Below are 18,114 nucleotides of genomic sequence, written 5' to 3'. Positions count from 1 at the left end.
TACATTATTTATCAGCTTTAATATATCGACCAAATGTTCTTATCGGCCCGATAACGAGAACATTATAAATGTCCGATACCGATATGGTGGCCGATATATCGTGCGTCCCTACATGATTGTGATTGGTTAGTCGTGACATCATGCAGTCTTACATAGCAACACCCTAACAATGCCTTGGCTGGTTTTACACTTTACAGCACTTGTCTATATGTGACCCTGGATCACGTCACCAGTCTCGAGTCGCACGGGGATATCTGTGGCAATAGCCAACAATACATTATATGGATCAAAATGATAAATTTTTCTTTTATGCAAAAAATCATTAGGATATTAAATAAAGATCATGTTCCATGAAGACATTTAGTAAATTTCCTAGCGTAAATATATAAAACATTTATTTGTGTGAGTGAATGCTGCACAATCGCCAACATAATGCACAACTTTAAAGGAGATTTTCTCAATGTTTTGATTTTCCTCAGATTCCAGATGTTCAATAGTTGTGTCTCGACCAAATATTGTTCTATCCTAACAAACCATACATCAATGGAAAGCTTATTTGTTCAGACTTTGACTATGGCTTAGATATAGTAGATAGTCAGACTTCAGATAGACATCTAAATCAGACCGTTGCACAAAGCACTTAAAACTCTGACAATCTTAAGTAGGACTACACTGCAATGCATTCTGGGTAAAATAAGACACTTTTCAAAACAAAAAACATGGCAGATCGAGTACACACATTCAACCGCTCAGTGCAGTTTACCCCAGCGGATAATGTGTGTTTGTTGGAGGAGTATAACAGTTACAAGGACATTTTACTTGGGAAATTTAGCGGAGAATGTAGTAACAAGAAGAAATGTTTAATTTGGAAAAAGATTGCAACGACAGTTAACAGTGTTAATCCGACCATTGAGCGGAGCGGTAAAGGGATACTTCACTTTTTTTGGAAATAGGCTCATTTTACAACTCCCCCAGAGTTAAACAGTGGAGTTTTACCGTTTTCAAATCCATTCAGCCGATCTCCGGGTCTGGCGGTACCACTTTTAGCATAGCTTAGCATAGATCATTGAACCGGACAGGACCATTAGCATCTCTCTCAAAAAAATGACCAAAGAGTTTCAATATTTTTCCTATTTAAAACTTGACTCTTCTGTAGTTACATCGTGTACTAAGACCGACGGAAAATGAAAAGTTGCGATTTTCTAGGCTGATATGGCTAGGAACTATACTCTCATTCCTGCGTAATAATCAAGAAACTTTGCTGCCGTACCATGAGTCCAGCAGGCGTAATGATATGACGCAGCGCCTGAAAATAGTCCCCAGCTCGGTAGACTATAGGGTAGACTATTTTCAGGCGCTACAGAAGAGTCAAGTTTTAAATAGGAAAAATATCGAAACTCTTTGGTCATTTTTGAGAGAGATGCTAATGGTCCTGTCCGATTCAATGATCTATGCTAAGCTATGCTAAAAGATGTACTGCCAGACCCGGAGATTGGCTGAATGGATTCGAAAACGGTAAAACTCAACTGTTTAACTCTGGGGGAGCTGTAAAATGAGCCTATTTCCAAAAAAAGTGGAGTATCCCTTTAAAGACGTACAGAAAAGATACAAAAACATGGTACAAGATGCCAAAAAAGAAATATTTAAGAGAAAATATTCCCTTCTCATGGCTCTCTCCATAACGTCATCAGCAAACCACAAATTATGAGCCATTTTCCCTTTTCTTTTGGCTGTTTGTAATGTAACTGATTGTTACTGCTGGTTGCCAGGCTAACATTGAGTCTTAGACCTAAGTTAGCCTTGGGTTAAGTTAGCCTGGGGTTAAGTTAGCCTGGGGTAATGTGTCAAATTTTTTTGGTCTAAATTAAGTCAGTCCTTATTTTTGTGAAAGAGTCTAACTTGCATTAGCCTAGACAAATATTAGACTTGTTTAACACTATAGACCGGTCTAAAATAGCTTTGTGAGACCGGCCCCAGGGTCACATACGTACAGTAATACCTGAGCTTGTATGTTCTCCTCTTTAAGAGCTTTACTGCGTGTGATGTCCGTCTCTGGACTGCAGTGGCGACTCAGTCTGAACACGACACCGTTTACATGAGATCTGCTGCCATTAAACAGCCTGACATTCTCTGATCTCATTACAGCGGCAGGGAAGATCAGTTACACTGAATCTAATAGCGAGTAAATGTGATATTTGATATAATTATCATCATAATCATGGACTTGATTCCCCCTTTTTCCATTATCGCAGAGAACAACAAATTAGGACTAAATGATCTGGACTCACATCACGTCACATAATTAATGTGTAAAGTTTGTAAAGGGTGTGTGTGTGTGTGTGTGTGTGTGTGTGTGTGTGTGTGTGTGTGTGTGTGTGTGTGTGTGTGTGTGTGTGTGTGTGTGGAGGTCGAACTGCAACACTGTAGTTTGATGTGGTTTTGCTTCATTGAGATGAGTTTTCCCAAACATCGTGTCAGCGGATAAACGAGAAGTGACGGACGCGCGCCGGCTCTGTGTTATGGATGTGCTATAATTGGCTCTTTATTAATTATGCTTGTACGTTCAGTGGCGGCCATCCAACCACGAGTGCAAACAGTCAATAACAGACGTACAGAGACTGATGTGTGTGTGTGTGTGTGTGTGTGTGTGTGTGTGTGTGTGTTTATCTGGTAAAGATGAATGATTTCTTTAACAACATTAATCTTTCATTTGCCCTTTCAAGCTATTAAAGTCTTCAGCGCTGTCAGACGCTCATGCTAACACACACATCTCCGCCTACAATCCAGGATAGTCCTCCAAAGTTGAACGCAAACTTTTCATTTCGAGTCGTTTCATTTGACAATAATGTCACGATATATACAGTCAAACCTACATTTATTCAGACGTCTTCAACATTTCTCTCATTATCACAGTTTATTCACTATAGTTTAGAAAATGGTACTAAAATATGAGCAGAACTCAGCGTTATGAACTCAGTTGATATTTGACTGGTTTTGTCCGTCCTTCTGTTAGACTGTCTCACACATGAATTATGTTGAATATCTGTCAGCTGTTAAATTTAACTACACAATTAGATAATACCAGTTTAGCTCAACCAATCACCAAGCAATGCTTCATTTTGTTCAGTCTGTGTGTAAAAAGAGCATTAGCAATTAAAGACAAAACACTTCAGCAAAACATGATCAGCTCAAAGTGTCCCAATCATTTTTGCTCCCAAAATGTTACATGTTTTATTGGTATGAATAATTGTTGGGTATAATATGTCACAGTTTACTTTATTTTGCTCTCCTCACTTACATAAATGAACTATAGTGTCCTGCACACACTAGTGAAAAAATATCAAAAATGATATCTGGTGTCTGAATAACTTTTGGTTTGACTTAAAAAAATAAAAATAAAAATAAAAACACGTAATGGTTTATGAATAATCTTCAATGCACGTTTTTCAGTACAGTGGTTTTGTGTGTGTTGTGGTGTGTGTTGTGGTGTAGGTTGTGGTGTGTGTTGTCCTGACAGGCGTTACTGGAGCGGTGCTGAATCTGCTGGATGTACAGTCGAGTGTCTCTTGCTCTCCTCAGCAGATCTAGAGTTCATATCATGTTGTTGATTTATGTCTTCGGTTTATGCACAACACACTCCCATGCCGTGATGAAAATAGGAATGTGTTACAGACCAGTATCACCCTTCTCGTGTGTGCTCTCTCTGATCTCCAGATGTTGTCGTTCTCACACCCGTACAGCCTGTCAGGAGCGTTACCCGGGGTTATTAAAAGCTCTTGTGTTTCCACACCTCTCTCTAGACTCCACAGATCTCTCTAGTAAAGACTGACGGTTGTGGCCGCCAGAGGAGGATAATTATAAGATCATGTTGAGTCTTCTGCTTTAGACCCGCGTGCACCTGCAGCATTATCACCAGTGGAGTGGGACAGGACACACACACACACACACACACACACACACATATATATGTATATGTATAATAAATGATTATTTTTATGCATTACATTTTTTATATAAGATATTGTTAATTTCACTCTGACTAGTTTCAGTTTTATTTTTTCAACACATTTTTTTAGTGTCAAGATAATTTAGATTTTATTTTTTCAAATCATTTATTCTTAAATAAAAAGGATGCCGAACTGCACTATTTTAGTTTAAGTTTTAAGTTCTAAATGAAAATATTTGTATGTACTTTTCTTTTTTTTTATTAGCAATAATATGTAACAAAAAATACACCATTTTTATCATTAGATCTGTTACTGAAGAACTTCTAACCTTAAATATCGGTTAAAAAACACGCTTTGAAATCGCTGGTGTTTCTGACGTCACAAACTACCTTGTAACCAATCAGATCAACGTGTGATCGTCAACCAGTGGATCTCTGAGCTGAGTGAGTGAGTGGAGGCGGGGCTCATTTGCATATTCATAGAACCGTAAATACTAAATTAGGCGAGGGTGTCGAGTTACAATCAAGATATTTGAAGACTTTTCAAGGAAAAAAAACGTTTAAATATGTAATTTTGGTGATCAAAGATGAGTTTTAAAGGATAAAATGATTGACTACAGGGGGACTTTAAAATAAAAAGGAGGCCGAACTGCACTTCATATTCACACAGAGCCGACACACTTCATCCTCCTGTTGTTTGTGCGCATACTCAACAAAAAGAGCCCAATGCTCCTGCATCATCACGGAGACATGCATTAAAGCGCGTGGGTTGCGCTGGAGAACTTTTGGCCGCTCATGACAGGTGTGCTCGAGTGGCATGAGTCACGATGCCAACTTTCCTCAGATGTGTTTCTGATTGGCTAAGAGCTCTCAGTTTCCTCTCGAAGGTGCATTCATCATCCTTCTAGTCATCATGTATCGCATATGATGATTAACCAGCACTCCGGGCTTTTAACGCCTCTCAGGGCCCGACTCCTGTCCTCGTGTGGACTCGTCCCTGTGTGTGAGTGTGATGAACACACACATCTGTCGACCCTCGTCTGGATTAATGTAGTGTTTCGCGTGGGTGAAAGTGTCTTTAAATCAGCGTCGGAGTATTAAAATGCAGGTCATTTTTCACTGCATTGTGGTTAATCTATGCATTGTGTTTCCCTTTATTTAGTGGTGTTTACTAAGACAAGCATGATCAAACCTCTAACAGTAATGACTACAGCGAGTCCTGCAGTGCTTGTAGCGCCTCATGATTTAAGCGATGCAGAAAACACAAACAGAATTACAGAATCCAGTAATAAAAATAGAATTTACTGTATGATGTGGAATATCACAGATTATGACAAGTTTCATAGGCCTCTAATTTATTACACTTTTAACAAATTGTTGTTGATTTCAGTTAATTAGACTACTAGATTACTATAAGTCCCCCTGTAGTCAATCATTTTATCCCTTAAAACTCATCTTTGATCACCAAAATGACATATTTAAAAGTTTTTTTCATTCGTCATGTCTTAAAATATCTTGACTGTAACTCGACACCCTCGCCTCATTTAGTATGCGCGGTTCTATGAATATGCAAATGAGCCCCGCCTCCACTCACTCACTCAGCTCAGCAGGGCCGGCCCTGACCAATTTGCTGCCCTAGGCAAGATTTTACCTGGCGCCCCATGCATCACAGCCCATTTCACCCCGTCATTGTGTTCATGATTTAGCATATATATATATATAGGCCTATATACACACACACACACACATTACAGCCTAAACACAAATACCAAGAGTATTACATAGCATTCAAGTCAAGTCCCCATTATCTTTTATAGCACGATTTACAATAAAGATTTAATGTGAACTTTGCTATTTTGAATAAACCTGTAAATAAATATCATTACTATGCCATAAAATGTACAGGCCAAAAGTTTGGAAACATTACTATTTTTAATGTTTTTGAAAGAAATTTCTTCTGCTCATCAAGCCTGCATTTATTTGATCAAAAATACAGAATTTTTTTTAATATTGTGATATATTATTACAATTTAAAATAATTGGTTTTCAATTTATTATACTTTAAATTATCATTTATTTCTGTGATGCAAAGCTGAATTTTCAGCATCATTACTCCAGTCTTCAGTGTCACATGTGACATCCGGTCTATCACATGATCCTTTAGAAATCATTCTAATATGATGATTCATTATCAAAGTTGGAAACAGTTCTGCTGCTTAATATTTTTTCATAACCTGTGATACTTTTTTAGGATACTTTTATAAATAAATAGTAAAAAAAATTTTTTTTTAAATGTTTTAAAAATAGAAATCTTTTGTAACAACAATATACACTACACTCTAAACAAAAATGGTGCTAAATAGCACTAAAAGTGGTTCATTGGCTTGTAATCATAGGGGAACCACTTTAAGTGCCATATAGCACCTACCTTTGTCAAATGGTGCTATGTAGAACCATAAGAGGTGCCATATAGCACCTTAACCACCCCAAAGAACCGCTAAAGAACCGCTGAAGAACCAAACTGGGCTTAACAGGTTCTTTAAATGGTAGTGGTTCTATATAGCACCTTAACCACCGCAAAGAACCCCTGAAGAACCATTTTTTTTTAGTGTGTACTGGTCAGTAATTTGGGGTCAGTTTTTTTTTTTTTTGGTTGAAATAAATCAATACTTTTATTCAGCAAGGATGTGTTAAATTGATAAAAAGTGATCGTAAAGATGATTTATATAATTAGAAAATATTTTTATTTTATTTTAAATAAATGCAGTTCTTTTTAACATTTTATTCATCAAATATATTAGGCAGCAGAACTGTTTCCAACACTCATAATAAATCAGAATATTAAAATGATTTCTAAAGGATCATGTGATAGACTGGATGTCACATGTGACACTGAAGACTGGAGTAATGATGCTGAAAATTCAGCTTTGCATCACAGAAATAAATGATAATTTAAAGTATAATAAATTGAAAACCAATTATTTTAAATTGTAATAATATATCACAATATTTATAATTTTTTCTGTATTTTTTATCAAATAAATGCAGGCTTGATGAGCAGAAGAAACTTTTTTCAAAAACATTAAAAAAAATTATGTTTCCAAACTTTTGGCCTGTACTGTATCCCCACAACTGCACAACTAAACAGTAAAACATTAATAAAAAAGTGATAATAAAAAATGCGTCTTAAAACTGACATGATTGTTACAAAACCACACAGTCTGGGGACTCTGGAGAACTCAGAACAACTGCTAACATTAAGTTTAAGGTAAAAATAACTGCCATGAAATTATAGTATCTTACTCCTATGCCATAAATTGTTCATTCACTACATCACTTTACCTCTGTCTTTATCCCCTTTTATCCTCTTCTCTTCTTTTTGGCACTGTATCTATCGCAGACTATAATGCTCATTTATAATGTGTCATGTAAATTCGGCCTTCCGTCACAATCAGGAAACTTTCACCGCGTATAGAACTGGCGCGAGCTGCCAGGCCCGTTTCTACGAGCTGTGTGTTAACAAAAGCAGTGCTGTCTACATTGGATGCGGAGTCGCGCACGCTACACAACAAATTAGCAACAACTGATCGCGCGCGCTCTCTGTTTCTGACGCACTTCAAGCACTCGATGGGCGGGGGACGATTGGTGAGCCGGACTTTTTTTTTTTTTTTTTTTAGTATTTCGAATTAATGGTTTTAAAATAGTATTATATATATATATAAAAAAAAAAGTAAAAAAAAAAAAAAAAAAATTCACTCGTTCACTCATTCTGGCGCCCCTATGGATGAGTGGCGCCCCTAGCATTTGCCTATACCGCCTATGCCGCGGGCCGGCCCTGCAGCTCAGAGATCCACTGGTTGACGATCACACGTTGATCTGATTGGTTACAAGGTAGTTTGTGACGTCAGAAACACCAGAGATTTCAAAGCGTGTGTTTGAGACTGTCTTTGGTTCACTGCAGTTTTAAGGAGGAAATACTCAGCAATGGTGTCGACTTATGAACTTACACATGCTTTGTCTTAAAGCATATTAATAACTCCACATACACACATAAACAACATTAAAAGCTGGATTCTCACCACAGGGGGACTTTAATGTAACGATTAAAATGGAAAATGAAGACATTAGGGAAAAATAAAACGTGTGTATGTGTGAAAGACTTCAGCTCGTCTCTCTCGTAACTCTGTGTGCGAGTGACAGACTGTGAATGAGCCGCACAGCAGATGGAGGCTTCACACTGACCGGTAAACAGATGCTTAGGGTCCTGTCGAGGTCCAAATGTTGTGGAAATGGAAGAAGAGGGCAGAGCGACCCGTTTCAGTCCTGCACGCTCAAAGAAGTGACTAATCCACACAGACACTCACTCCCGTTCTCCAGCGCGTCCTTGGCCTCCATCAAACCGGCTGAGAATACACTCACATGTCAGGCATTTCATATTTGTTTTTGCAAACATTCACACACTACCAGTCAAAGTTCAGTCTAAAGAGTTTTATGTTTTTAAAAGAAGTGTCTTCTGCTCACCAAGACTGCGTTTATTTGATTAAAAAATATAAAAATAAATAATATTGTTAAATATTATGACAATTTAAATGAACTTTTGATGCTCAAAAAACATTATTATCAGTGTTGAAAACAGTCGTGTGCAATTTTGTTTCAGGATTCTGTGATGAATAGAAAGTTCAAAAGAACAGCATTTATCTGAAATAGAGTCTTTTTTAACATTATAAATGTCTTTACTGTCACTTTAATTCATCCTTGATTAATAAAAGTATTGATTTATTTTATTTCTAAGTATTTTTTAAAAACTGAGAATAGACTCACATGTCAGTCTGGCCCCTCGGTTAGGATTTTGTATTTGTTTTTACAAACATTTATATGTAAATAGCATGACATATTGTCATATGTAAACAACAAATATGACCAATTTAAGATTGTTCCAAACCAGCATGACTTTGATCCTCGTTTGTATTCATTCTCGACTATATGGCATGACAACATTTTGTTTTCATATTAAATCTGAACAGTTAGACATGTTTTCAGTAAGGCTCATCTCTCAGTTTAGCATTTCCAGGCATGATAATAATGATATGTGTGCATGAATGCGTTATGTAGATTCGGTGTCGCCTGCGCTCACTGTCACACTGAATATGAACTCCTCTATCAGACCAGCGCTGTGTACTTCATTATGCAGTAAAAACAATAGCTTTTTGTGAGTATAATAGGGATGCACGGTATATCGGCCACCATATCGGCATCGGCTAAAATATGTTTATATTTAATGTTGTAGTTATCGGCCCGATGAGAAAATTTGCCCAATATATTTAAGCAGATAAATAATGGATTATTTCCTTTATCTGAGTCACTTCAGATGCGCATTATGGTTTTGAACTGCTTGAAATATGATTTTAATCACTTAAAAAAAGGAAAAAACAGTTTAAGTGCATATCGGCTACATGAGAACATTATAATCATGTGCTTTGGAAATGGCTTTTAATGCTAAAACTTTTGTTTTTGTAATCAGGCTTTCAAAAATTATATAAAAACTTGGATTTAGATTTATCGGCCGATATATCGGTTATCGGCTTTCAAATATTAAGAATTATCGGTATCAGCATCGGCTAAAAATTTCATATTGGTGCATCCTAGAGTATAATCTGCTCTGAAAGAACCATCATTTCAATCAAATAGTTAAATTTGGAGGTTGATTGATTGGTTGAAAATATCAACACGGCACAGTCAAAATTGACCCTATGTTAGGGTTAGGGTTAGGGTTAGGGTTCATAATCTTTTGTCAAAGGTAATAATTTAGTCTGCCTCTTCAGAGACTTTCTTTGGCTGATGTTGCAAATAATATAATAATATTATAAATATTCATATTAGATATATTTTATTATTTTAAATAAATTATATATATGTATATGTTATGATTGGCTAATGTCACTGCATATGAAACCGTATCAACGCTCAGTATGGCTCGTGAGAAGTGTTTAGAAAATATTATCCATATAAAACCGTAATTTACAGACAAAACATTATGAAATCATTAACTTACGGTTGTGATGCAGAATCATTACAGGCCATTAAAGTTTCTCTGGGAACTCTCCGTTACTCTCTATTGGCTATTGGCTGATGTCTTGCTCTGGAGGCCGGCATATACAAATGTCTTTGAATTATTAAATTAATACTATGTTTTAAGCTCTGAAACTTGCAGGATGTGGCAATTTTAAAAGTTTAAGGCAAATTGACCCTTCGCAGGGAGTTTGATTGACAGGCGATCTGACCAATCATAATCCGCCGAATCCGCCATGTTTGTCCGACACAGCAGTCGGGACTCGGGAGAGTTAGGAGATTAACGAGTGAGTGTCCTGACGTCTTTCCACGGTTAAAACAACATTCCTTCTGATGTTCATTCATGTTTATTTGATGCTATAATGAACTAGAAGGAAGAGATGATCGGTTCACGAGCAGCTTTAACTGAGCGACGACACATTAAAGACACACAAAACCGTATTTATTGTTTAAATTTCTTTAAAATTTTGTAAGGTGAGACTTTTCATATCAACGTAAGCTGGTCTGTCCTGTGTCAGTGTCCTCTCTGCTCCGCGATGTGTGTTTCACTGCGTGAGGACAGGGTGTGTGTGAGAGGGGCGTGGCTAGTCGGACATAGCAACAGTAACTAAAGGGGGCGGGGCTTTGGTTTCTCATGTCATGAGCCTTTAAAGGATCAGGGTCTTCAGGAAACATCATTAGAAGTGTGCAGAAGACACGACCAAACTCGTGATGTTTCTATCATCTCTGTCACAGATGTGCATCTCTCCCACACTCCCTCTCAGGGTTGTGTTTATCTCGTGTTTAGCGCAGGTGTTGGACGAGTGTGAGTCCTGTTCCCTTCCTCAAGGATGAGCCGACGGAAGAATGCAGCGTTTATCCTTCTTATCTGAGCTTCTGTTCACATCAGTCCTTCACCCGTCAGCCGTGAGGTGATGAGGCTCATGATCACACACTCCACTGTCCGGGGTTCTGGAAGTCTCCCGTGTTTCAATACTTTAACAACACATTTGCAATTTGGTTAATGGTCACATGTAAAATGATTTATTTTAAATTTATATTTTTTTATGATTGTATTAAATATAAGCTTTAATAATAATAATTAATCATTTATTTATATAAAATGAAATATTTTTTATTAAATTATTTTATATTCTAAAATGTGGAAAAATAAGGAATATGTAAATGTGTCCAAACTTTAGAACATTTTGTTGCTTTTGTATTGTTTGATAGACTTCGAACAACTAGACTTGTTTGATTGTTGTATAGACTTGATGGATCTCAGACGTGTTTCATCATCAACTTTATGATTCAGATTTCAGACTTCTGCTGTTTATCTCACTCGTCTCCTCGTTTCTCTCACACTTCTTCAGGGAAGACAAAAGCAGACTGAAGCGAGTCACTCCACGTCCACTGAGAGTAAATAAGATCACTAATAAGTTCATAATAAGTTCTCTCACTTATGATTGCAGACTTTGGTATCGTGTCAAATCTGAGACATTGTTGATCTCTTCTGAAACATGTGAGTCTATCGGCGTCTGTAATCAGGAGAAGCGTCTGAGAAGCAGATGAGTGTGTGTGTGTGTGTGTGTTACACTAGCGTCAAGTGTCCATATGAGAGTGTGTGTGTGCATTCAGCCATATAATCATCACACATGCTCAAACACTCGCTGGGTTTTCTCATATTCTGGCCTGTAAATCTGTCTGACAAACACATGAACACGTCTGTTCCTCCTCAGCTACTCTCGGTCACACACTGGCTGTTTTCCTCTAACGTTCCTCTCGTCCTCTCGTCCTCTCACCGAGATCACAGGACAGATCTCAGCTACTCTCGGTCACACTGGCTGTTTTCCTCTAACGTTCCTCTCGTCCTCTCGTCCTCTCACCGAGATCACAGGACAGATCTCAGGGCCGACACTGACAGACAGAGATGTGTTCACATTAAAACAGCCACAGATATTTCTGAGGTTATTCGCCTACAATTTATTTAAATGTGTATGGATCATATTTTACTGCTAATGGATCATGCCTCAGTAATGGGTCGTCTGCTTCTCATTATATAGTTTTATAATACATTATATATAGTTTTCATTATATAATACATTATTCTGATTCATTTTAGTGAATCAGTTCGTTCAGACAGTTTATGCAAATGAACTGGTTCAAAAAAGAATTTCTTCACCGCAAAGGTGCTTTTCTTAGTTTCTTACTTGCATTTTTTTTCTTGTTTCCAGTACAAATATCAAAAATTTCTGGATAAATTAGTAAAATTACATAAGAAATTATATCTTGTTTTCTGAAAAAAATCTAAATCAATTGAGTTTTTGCTTAAAACAAGCAATATCATCTGTCAATAGGGTCAGAAACATAATCTTAATTTAAATTTAAATTAAATTTTCCTGACCCCTTTTGCAGATCATTTTGCTTGTTTTAAGCAAAAAAACACTTCATTTTTATTTATTTTTATTTCAGAAAACAAGATATAATTTATGTTATTTTTCTCATCTAGTAAATGCTTCATGATTTAAGAATTTTTAGATATTTGGATTTGAAACAAGATTTACTAAGTAAGTTTTTGCAGTGTCATCGTTTTTGTTAATTGTAGCTGTTTATTACAATACTAAATAGATTTTTTTTAAATGGATTTGTAGGTTTTATTATTAGATGTATTTAGTATAGTTGTGTTTTTATGTATTATCTGTTATCATAAAATAATTTGTGTTATTAACACAATTAACAATTGTGTTAGTAACAAGTGTTTACATCAAATATAAACGTCTGATATACAGTCATGCGTGGTGTGTGAGGGAAGGTCGTGTGTGTGTGTGTGTGTGTGTGTGTGTGTGTATGATATGACATCTTGTCTATCCCATCATGAACAAACATCCCAGCGTTCCCTCTCCAGACCTCTGCTTTTGTCACGTCGCCATGGCGCTGTAAATGAGCGCCGTCATGGCAACAATCTCCATGCCACAGACGACGCACAAGACCCTTTAATGGGCTGAGGCGCTGAGCGTGTGATTGCACTGTATTCACACACACACACACACACACACACACACACACACACACACACACACACACACACACACACAAACACACACACACACACACACACACACAACACACACACACACACACACACACACACACACACACACACACACACACACACACACACACACACACACACACACACACACACACACACACACACACAGCCCTCCACTGTTAGGCCTCATTAGTGCTCGCTCGTCCTGTTCTTAGCCTTTCAAAGCTTCGTTCTCATCACAATTACGTATTTCTGTGTGCAAGCTGCTGGAAACATCATCTATGCCAATGTGAAACTGGGCACAAGCTATATGAGACCCTGGATCACGTCACCAGTCACATGTCGCACGGGTATATCTGTGGCAATAGCCAACAATACACTGTATGGGTCAAAATTATACATTTTTCTTTTATGCCAAAAATCATTAGGATATTAAGTAAAGATCATGTTCCATGAAGATATTTTGTACATTTCCTACCGTAAATATATAAAACATTTATTTGTGTGAGTGAATGCTGCACAATCGCCAACATAATGCACAACTTTAAAGGAGATTTTCTCAATGTTTCATTTTTCTCAGATTCCAGATGTTCAATAGTTGTATCTCGGCCAAATATTGTTCTATTCATAACAAACCATACATCAATGGAAAGCTTATTAAAGCTTATGATGTATACATCTCAATTTCAGAAAATTGGCCCATGTGGTTTTGTGGTCCAGGGTCACATATATACTGTAAATCTAAGTATTTGTATGTGTTTGGTTTAGACTAACGTTGTGCATCTTGTGGTTTTTGCCTGTGCAGACGTTTCCCACACTGCAGAAATGCTTTTCTTTCTTAGTATTTTTGTCTTGTTTCCAGTCCAAATATCTAAAAAATCTTGACATAAGAGTAAAATGCCATAAGATTTTAGGTCTTGTTTTCCGGGGGAATTAATCAAAATGAAGTGAGTTTTTGCTTAAAACAAGAAAAATGATCTGCCAATGGGGAAAGAAAAATAATCTTGTTTATGATTTTTTTGATATTTGGACTGGAAACAAGACAAAAATAGTTGTATCTCGGCCAAATATTGTTCTATTCATAACAAACCATACATCAATGGAAAGCTTATTAAAGATTATGATGTATACATCTCAATTTCAGAAAATTGGCCCATGTGGTTTTGTGGTCCAGGGTCACATATGTACTGTAAATCTAAGTATTTGTATGAAGCAATGCCTTTTTTGCAATGTAAGCAATGCATTTTTTGCAGTGATCATGCATTGTCCTGGTGAAGGAGAGAGTTTATTAGGTTTAGGAAAAGGTTTGGGATGTGGGTTGTGATCAAAGACTCTCAGCTCACCTTTTCTTCTTTGATCTGCAGAGGTAAATCAGTGGAGACTGAACATAGAGGTCCACGAGCGGTCTCATTACAGGCTTCTTACACAACACATGAGGATTCCTTCTGTTTCGTGTCCGTCCCTGAGGCCGACTAATGTTTGAACACCGTGACCTTTGACCTCCTGATCAGTAGCACACAGTTCAGCTCTGACCTCTGTCCATGTAGGGCTGAGCGATATGGCCAAAATATAATAATAGTCTATATCAATCTTTAGTTTAAAGGGAGATATTGTTCATCTATATTTAATATGACCTGTTTTGTCTCTTAGAAATGCACATGATAGTCGCTTGAGTTCAGATACAGACAAAAACTGTAGTCGAACATTTTATAAGGTCAAATTTGGTCTTCCATAGTATTTGTATCATGTTTCCCAAAGGTAAAACCACGCATTGCACCTCACTACCATGGTAAAAAGTAAGTACATGGTTTATGGTATTTGTTATCATTTATAAATTAGTTATAATTTAATATAACCTGAAGACATTTATATGTATAATACAAATGCACAAAATCTGCTATTGCTGAGTAACAAAAAGTACTGTTATTATGTTCCGTAACTTGTTTAATACATTTCATGTGTGTCAAAGTCCCCCTGTAGTCAATAATGTCATCCCTTAAAACTCATCTTTGATCACCAAAATTACATATATAAAAAAAAAAAAACATGAAAAATGTCTTCATGGCTTAAAATATCTTGAATGTAACTCGACACCCTCGCCTCATTTAGTATTCGTGGTTCTATGAATATGCAAATGAGCCCCGCCTCCACTCACTCACTCAGCTCAGAGATCCACTGGTTGACGATCACACGTTGATCTGATTGGTTACAAGGTAGTTTGTGATGTCAGAAACACCAGCGATTTCAAAGCGTGTGTTTGAGACTGTCTTTGGTTCACTGCAGTTTTAAGGAGGAAATACTCAGCAATGGTGTCGACTTATGAACTTACACATGGTTTGTCTTAAAGCATATTAATAACACCACATAGACACAACATTAAACGCTTGATTCTCACCACAGCGGGACTTTAATAATATAAAGAAATTCGATTTGAATATCCTACATTTCTGCCACAATCTCACGATGTCAGTTAGTTTTACTGCAGTAAATGATGGTAAATATTGTCGACTGAAGAACGTCGTTGTGTCTCAATATTTGTCCTGTTTTCCGCGTCAGTGTTGGTGAGAGTGTCCGCGCTGTTTCATCTGACTTTAAACTATTTAAATCAACAATCATTTGATTTGTGTTTTGTCTTTGAGGACTTGAACGCTGGATGTCAGATGTAAAAAATTCTGGTCTCATCAGTGTTTTGTTTTTACACCCCAAAAGTCAAAAATAGTTTGACAGCGTAAATGCTGCCAAAACTGCATTCAATCCAAACCCTTTAGTAAAGCACAGATCGAGAGAGAGGAAGAACAATGGCTCCCGTCTGCTGAAGGCCTCTCCGTCTGGCAGGTGATAACACTAATGAGACGTCCCAGCACTCTCCACATCCCATATACAACCGTGACATTTAACCATCTGCGACGTCTCTTCCACTCAGGGAGCGTTTCAGAGTCCAGCGCCGTTAAATACCACCTCCTGACACCCGGCAGAGCCAGCTCCCGAGTGCTGCCACTTCATTAAAGTCGGATGATCGTCCCTCACTGGCTCTGTGCTGTCCGGATACATGAGGGCCCGATCTGTCATCCAAACCTACAATCTTTACAATACAGTGTCCCTGGAAAGTATGATCCAAGCAAAGTCCCTTTCAAGGAAAGTCTGTTCACTCGGCGGACATTTGCAACCCCTCCTAACAGCGTGTCCTAACCAGACGCGACATGCGATAAAAGGGATCTTTTGTGGAATGTGGAAATACTGAAATCTCAAAGAATTGCTTGCCACACTCACATTTAAATAACATATTTCAAATCAGCAACAAAATCTGACATGAACTGTCCCATAAATGTTGTTTCTGCTGCTGCAGTGATGCGATGACTTTATCAATCACTGATTGGCTCTTTTATTTAGAAGGCGGAACTTATTTCGCCAGATTGCATGTTGCATTTTCTCCCATTCATAGTAATAGGAGTGCACTGTCTTGGTATATCTGAAGTCCCCCTGTGGAGAAAATCCAGCTTTTAATGTTGTTTATGTCTTTGTGGGGTTTTTTTTTAACCCTCTGGAGTCTGAGCGTTTTTTTGGGCCCTGGGGGTGTTCTGACATGCCCTGACATTTGTGCTTTTTTCAGTTGCTTATAAACATATTAATGGCAAAGGTGTAAATTCACTCTATATAGCACAAACAGGACTACAATAATATGTGAGCCACATGTATGTACATGTTTTCATTTTTGAGAGAATAATGTTTATGCGTGGTTATCGAAAAAACTAAAAATTAAAATTTTTGAAATAAGACCACAAAACACATACTAAATATGTGGCAATAAGACTTTTGACTTATGGATGTCGTCGCCTATAGTTTTTTCTTCAAAATTATGTGAAAATAGTCTTGCTTTATCGTTCACATAAAACCATACATTGATTTAAATTGATGTAAAACAGGTTTTGCTTGGAAAGCCAATATGCGAGGGGGCGTGAACGAGGAGTGGTTTACACCTTAGAATACACCCACTCTGCATAATGATGAGCCATTCACTCAGGTGTGACACTGACTGACAAAAGATATATTTAGAAGAAGACTTATATTGACCATTTAAGATTTTGCTTACATCTATCTTGTAAATATGTTTTGCTATTTTATTAAAATGGTTACAATTACAACAATAATTACAATTTCAACAATATTTCAAGTGTACTCTTTCTTTGTAAAAAAAAATGATTATAGGCCCTACATTTTATCTATGTATTCATTAGTTTGAATATAACCAACATTGGAACAGCTAACATCTTAGTTGATGACTTTATTTTTGACAAAAATAGTATTTTATATATAGAAATGGCTAAACAAAAGCTTATTTGATGTGGCAGTATATTCTACAGTAAAAACTGTACCCAAATCTGGTCAACAAAATGTTGTCTTTCATATTTCGTCTGACTGTAACGTTGTTTTCATGAAATATTAGGGCATATTGTTAATTTGCAGTTTAATACGTTGCTTATACAAATAGCCTACATTTTATTTCAACATTCAGTCGATGTTTACTTATCTCAGTATAGCAATACAGTTTGCTAAAACATCATCATTCATTCACACACGCGATTTAAATTTAAACTGTCTTTGCCAGCTGTGGTAAACAGCGCGCATTCATGCCGTTTATTCATTCATAAACAGAAACCCACGTGAAGAAATTCACGTGAGAAGGAAAAAACTTACTTGTATTCCTCAGCTCGCTCCTCGATATACCCGCACTTCTGAGGGACATTTTCGATTAGTATTATTCCTCACAGCGCTGCAAGACGGTGTAAACAATGATCTAAATAAACGTGTGTGTTTTCTCGAGCTGATGGGGGCGTTCACAGGATTGCCTCAGCCATTTGCGTTTGAATAGCGCGCGCTCTCCGTGGGCGGGGCCGATTATAACGTAATGAGATGAGATGAGCTCGACTGGAATCGCTCTCTTTTAATACAGATTTCACAAGATGAGAATAATTGTTTTTTTATATAAATGACTTCATTTAAAAGAAGAGAATTCAAGCTTCATGCCTGTCTGTCTGTATGTCTGTTTGACTGAGTATTCGCTGAGTTA

At 37.2% G+C, this 18,114-nt stretch overlaps 1 protein-coding gene across 2 annotated transcripts in view; it reads left to right on the top strand.

The window, feature by feature from the left end:
* kcnh2b (potassium voltage-gated channel, subfamily H (eag-related), member 2b) overlaps window positions 1–18,114 on the top strand; it is a 224,177-nt gene that overhangs the window by 65,735 nt on the left and 140,328 nt on the right. The window lies entirely within an intron of this gene.

This window comes from Leuciscus leuciscus, assembly GCF_965113295.1.
Source record: "Leuciscus leuciscus genome assembly, chromosome: 11".
Lineage (NCBI taxonomy): Eukaryota > Metazoa > Chordata > Actinopteri > Cypriniformes > Leuciscidae > Leuciscus > Leuciscus leuciscus.
The sequence above is the reverse complement of the archived record's forward strand: the minus strand, read 5'-3'. Positions and strand labels throughout refer to the sequence as shown.